The following is a 6,618-nucleotide window of genomic DNA, read 5'->3' on the forward strand; positions in this document are numbered from 1 at the left end:
CACTTAATTACTTCTGTTGCCTCACAGCCACAATGTTTTAAAGATGAACCTTTTTTTTTAGTAAAACACAAGTAGCATGCAATCTTTTGCAAAATAATTTTTTTTATCAAAAATTATTTTGTTTTTTGTCTCAATTGGAACGCCTTTTATTAAAAAGAATATTATTTATCTGTTTTGAGAAAAAAATTAGTAATACAGCTCATTTTGTTAAAATTTAAAACAAACTAATAATAGCTGAAGCAAATAGAACATTGGTTTTGCACTTGAAACTTTTAAGACTTGAAAACAAGTAAAAAGTTCGAATAATAGATGTACTTGTAAAACCTTGTTTTGTTCTAAAACGGAAAGCGATTGCTATGGTCAAGTAAAGTTTATCTTAAATTAATCATAGTTCATTAAGACACATTAAAATTTTTTTTATACTAGGAGACATTGTAGGTCAACTATTACTTGTTTTAAAATATTTTGAATTAGTTTAGTTTTGATAGACTGACTGAAAGGATAAACGTTAACTTTCTAGACTTACAACCTGTCTTTTTACTAATCATAATATTTTTTATTGTTAAAAGTTTAGCTTTACAATGTAAAATAAGTTACTTTATTTCACACAAATCTACTTTTTAAAGTTACAAAGCTTAAGTTAATTGTCATACTTTTTTTTATACAATATTAAACAACAAAAGTAAAAAAAATTGAACAACGATAAAAGTCAGTTGTAAACTTTATTAGTATTAATTTGTATTACAACCTAATTGAGTACTTGTTTTTTTATTTTTGTTGATTTACGCAAAATGAACGAAGTTTAAATAAATTTTTTGTTTAATTGGTCGTTAATTTGTATAACACATTTGAATTAGTTAATAAAATAAATTCGTTTTATTATACATTGTTGTTTTTAAAACTTAAGTATTACATTATGTTTAAAACTTTAGAAATAAAAAAATTAAAACAGTTAGTTTAAGTTCTATAAATCGGTAGTTGTAACAAAACAAAAAGTCTTCAACAAAGTAAACTAAGAAATCTGATTAAATAAAACATTTTATCCAAAATCCATTTTATTCTGTCTTGTTTTAAATGTTTACAATTACCTTAGTCATGATTGAAGAAATGCTAAAATTTTGCATCTAATATATATTTAGTTTTAAATAAGTTACCACTTCTAATAATAACATTATAGAGCAATTTTAATTCATAAATTGATGTTGCGGAGCTCTTTATAATGTGTTACCTGCTATTTAAAACGAACAAGTTTTTACATTAGCAGTTATGGAATTGCTCCATTTGCAACAAGTATTTTATAAAAAAATCAAGAAAAATCAGTTGTAAAACTCAGATTGAAATTTTGTCTGTTATTTGCTGATTATAAATTAAAAGTAATAAGCCAATATTTTTCATCTGAGATTTTGACACAATTCTTATCAGAAAACCATCTTAGAAACACTACTAAAGGTTTTGAACGAAATAAGTTGATCCAACTACTAAAAGATGGTCTGTCTGTAAACAAGGCAGTGTTTTTAAAGCTTAATATTATAACCAACAGCTTTCACAAGCTATTTAAAATATGTAGCTGTTACTTACATGTTTGTTATAGGACATTCCAAAGTAGTGTAAACAACATACTTGATTTTTTTAATTTGTTTATATTTTCATGGTCAAAAAACATCAGACTTACTCTTCCCTTTACAATGATAAATGTTTCCTCCAGTTCAAAAAAAAAGTTTAAATATTTGCATGTAATAGTAGAGGAGATTTATTTAAAGTGTCTGGCTCATTACATTGACATTTTATGTTTTGCAATCAGGATTGCAAAAAAACTTAAGATTCTGGAAAAACCTGTATTTTGAAAATTTAGATAAAAAAAACATTGAATTTGATAAATTTTGAAAAAAAAAACATGAATTTCAACCAAAAATCACAAAAATACTTGAAAATTTTCACATGCAAAGTCACAAAATTTTAATCAGGTACAAAATCTATTATAACCACAAATTTTTTTTTGTATTATTTAGTTTTTTTCATTTTAAACACATTGAAAGTAGCTTTACAGTATCTTCTCAATGTTGTTATACTTTTTTAGATGTTTTTATTACCATAAACTTGATTTTATATTTAAAGTGGACTAAAAAACTTGTTTTTTTTTTCAAAACCTGGAAGAAATTTACAAAAGTTTTTGGAAACCCTGTTGCAATGTAGCCCTGTAGCTTAAGTCATGTTTATTTTAAAAAATCCAACTGTGCCCAAAATTTCATCAACTTGGACACAATATTTGTCTTACAATTATGTTTTAGTAATCTTTTAAAACTTTTTTCCAGGAATATTTAATAAAAATCTAATGTTTTGATATTTTTTTATTAAGAAATCCAGTATTAAAATTTTGAATGAAATTATCTAAGAAACTTTCAACACACTTGACAGAAAATAGAAAATTTTTAAAATCAATTTTTTTTAATTGGATTCTTTTGACACTTAACAGTTAAAAAGAAACTTATAACAATTTTAGCATCAGAATTTTCAACAAGAAGTCTGAAAAGTAAAAAAAGAAGTTTAAATGTTTCCAAATATAAGCCTATATATTTAAAAAATAATACTCATGTAGGGTAAAATTCAACAAACAATTTTAAAATCAACCAAAAATAATTTGAAAGGAACTAGAGAAAATTTTAAATTAAGGGGGAAGGGGGTAACCCATGTTTTTCTCATGTTGATTTTATTTAATGGAGTTTTTACTAAGTTTCAAGTTTTTCCTTACCATTAAAAAAAATTAATTAGTTTTTGAGATATGACTGGTCAAAGTCGACCGCATAATAGGTTCATTATGTGAAGAGAAAACTAAAACAGCAAAAAAAGACTATTTCATTAAAAATCTATCTCCTACATTTTTTAAGCAATCTTGTTAAAGCTTTCATAGTCTAATCTTTAACCAATAACAAACCAAACTTACTTTGGACTTTAAAAAATTACAAGTAAAAATACCTTTTTTTGAAAAAAAGACTTTTTTTAATATATGTCATAAAGTATATAGTTTTTAAATTATTAAGATTTGTAAATAACGTTTTTTTTCTTACAATGTAAGGAACACTTCCTGAAAATTTAAAGAAGATTGCTTGGAAAATGAAGGAGATAGATTTTTAGTGATTTTTTAAATTTCTTAGAAGAATGACCCCCAAAAATTTTCAGTCCATACATTTGTATTAGAAACTTTTTACAAAAAATAAAATATCTCAAAGTTAAATAATATTTTTGAATTCTATAAAAGCTGGCTTTTAGTTTGTACTTTAAGCTTTTATATATAAGTCAAAGTTGTTTTTTGTAAAAACTAAATGTTGGAACAACCCTATGCCTTTAACTAAATATAAAATGTTTTGATAAAAGTATTGTATATGTTTTATAAAATTTTAAGTAAAATACTCAATATATAAGAACCTAATTAAAAAAAATATTTTATTCAACAATTGTCAACTTAAGCTTACGCTGTTTCACCTAGAAGGATCTTCAGAGCTGTAACAATAAAATGATATGAATATATATAATGAGATTAGTTAAAGAGAGAGTAAGTAATTATTAATCAATTAGTAATTAAGTGCTTGAGCAAATACTAAGGAAGTTAATTGCCTAATTGTAAAATGAAACTAAGCAAAAAAACTCTTCAAATAAAAAAAAACACTTATAAACAAATTTATATAAATAAATAGATAAAGCTTAAGATGGTATAATAAACAAAAATTAAGACAATAAATAAAAAATATCAAAATTAAAACTAAAAATAACTAGATCTTAAGTGGGGGCATATCAAAGTTAGTTCTTTTCTTACATTGAGTGTTTTATCTCTGTCCGCTTCAGCAATGGCCATTCTTTATAGATTGCAAATAGAACAATTATCTGTTTTTCTGGGTACTGAGCAGTTAATTATAAATAATATTTGCCATTTGATTTTGGAGAATTCAATATCATTTGATGTTGTAAATTTAGCCAGGGCGGTTGATCGTAATTTCTTAAGAATGCTGTGCTTGTGTTGTTGACACCATGTTTTGACTGAATTTTCTGTAGAACCAATGTATTCTTTATCTTGAACTTTTGCTGTATAAACTAATTTAAAGAGGCATTCACCGTTAAATGGGTAGTTCAACTTATTTCTGCAGTTGCAACTTCTATTTGTTTTGTTTTCAGCCTCTAAAATCTTATTGTTGTGTGAATTGATGATATTTTTATACTGGGCAAACAGCTATTTAAGATTTTAATTGTGTTCTTCTTAAAAATTGTATGAAGCTTAATGTTTTTGGGAAAATGTAGACAAATAAGGTCCAAGAATTTCTTACCTACATTAGTTTTTCAGAATTGCAAAACAAAAGGTTGAAATGTATAATTTTTCTAAATCTTTTGTTATTCTTACTGTTACAAATCAGACCATTTTTGTCATAGTCTTTTAGCTTATCATGTCCGCTTGAAATTAGTGCTTCATTGTAATCTTTTTTGATGTTATTAAACATCTTCTTGTTACTAAAGAGTTTGATTAGTCTCTTATTAATCATTGGACTTATGCCTTTTCTTTTTATTTTGGGTTGATTAGACCCACTATTTATGTATTTTACTTAAAATTTTCCTTATTATATGTTGCAAAAGTATTACTACTTAAATTCATACTAATGACCAAAAAATCTGTTTGGATTAGATTGAATATGTTTTTAATTGCTTTTATTGTTCTTTTCACTTTTGCACTTAAATCTATTTAAAACAGCTAGGCTATTGTCACAATATAAGCCAAAAGATAATCAACTACCTATGGCAGATAAATAGAACAAAATGTAAAGTCCTATTAGGTCACAAATCTCAGTGCCCATATAGCTGCCCATAGCAACGTCAAAGTTACTAGTGTCATTTTTCTTTACCCATTCTGTACCATTAGAGTCAGATAATACACTTGGCAAGAATGAATTATTATTCTTTTGTTTTGAGGACTTATTTTGATATAGCTTTCTGCAAATATTAATGCATTAGATAACTCATTACTTGTGATAGAAAGATAAAACTTTTCAATATCAAAGTTCAGGAAATTTAGTGTTCCCGTTTTTTGTATTTTATTTAACCAATCAATAACTTAAAAGGAATTCTTCCATTGAACCAAATTAGTTTTTAGATCTAATGTTTCTAATTATTTATCAAGTATATTCTTACTAATAATACCAATTTCTGATTTCATTGTAATTGTTAATTGACATTCCAGTGAGTTAAGGAAGTTATTCTTGTAAACTTTGACTGTTATTAAGTTTCTTTTTTGATAATTTTTTTTTGCTTTAACTGTAATGTTTGATTCTTTTATTATTTTTGCTGCTTTCAGATTGATTTGTTCCAAACAGCCTTTAGAAACTATCTTATACTTGCTAGTCAATGAATTTTTCATTAATTTATTGTAATTACTTTAGCTAGTTGAGTAAGATTGTCAGTTTTGTTGCTAGAAATAATTAATTTGTTTGACAATTTGATTCTCTTTATGTCAGAGGAGAACTTTTTCTGGAAATGAGGTTTATATTTTCTGAATTCAATGGACCTGGCCAACAAATATAAGTCATGTTCAAAATGTTTAAGATCTTTGCATTTGGAGCAGAGTTTTTGGCTGGGAAGCCAAAATAAATGTTGTTGTTGTTATCAAGTATACTATCATTATGTCTTGAGTACCAATAAGCTTTACACCTTAGATTTTAAATGAATTTATATAATTTCTGATATAGTTTCTGCTTATATGTTAGTTTAAATGCTATCGGAATGTTTTGAGGGATAGTCTAATTTCATGTGCTTCAAATCATTTGTTGAGTTCTTATTAATAGTTTCAATAGAGTGCCCTTCTAACAGGAGCTATAATACATATGTTGTGAAACTATATTTGATAGAAGTATTGTATAAAGTTTTGCTAATTATTATCATGTGTGTTAAGGATTTTTTAGAAAGTTTTTAATTGAAAAAGTAAAAGTAGATTACTTAATTTAATTACGGATATTCAATGATTTTTTACAATAACCCTTGAATAAAGGTCTTTGTAAACTGTTATTAAACCTTATTGTAAAAAAAAGACTATGTTAAAGTCAAGGAATTGTGTCATAAGCTGATAAAATTTTCATCTCTGTTGGATACTATTTTTATTCACAGCTTAAGACTAATTTAGACTAATAAAGTTCACAATAAGGCTTTTGTTTCTGTGGATATTCTATTAGGTACTCAAGTTTGGTTTATAATATTTTATTATTGTTTTTGTCGTTACTACTTTGTCTTTTATTTTCTTTTTAATTTAGGTTAGTTTCTTGTAACTCTGATAGTTTGTGATCATTTAATCAATTGAATATTTTAGTATACAATTTTGACAATGTTCCTCTACACCAGGGCTTATGTAAAAGTTTAGAACAAATGACCCCTCTTTATTAGTTAATTACCCTTACTAGTTAGTGCCTCTTGATATTGCCAGGGTTGCCACACACTCAGGATAACTCAGCATATTTTGAAGTTTTTAAAAATCTCAGGATAATTCAGGATTCTTTGATTTAAACTCGGGCTGACTCCAGATAGTTTTTTTTTTATAGAAAACTCGGGATAGTTTTATGGTTTAAAACAATTTAAAACAGCTTTTTA

The sequence above is a fragment of the Thalia democratica genome, chromosome 4, assembly GCF_965202585.1.
Source record: "Thalia democratica chromosome 4, ktThaDemo2.hap1.1, whole genome shotgun sequence".
NCBI classification, from domain to species: domain Eukaryota; kingdom Metazoa; phylum Chordata; class Thaliacea; order Salpida; family Salpidae; genus Thalia; species Thalia democratica.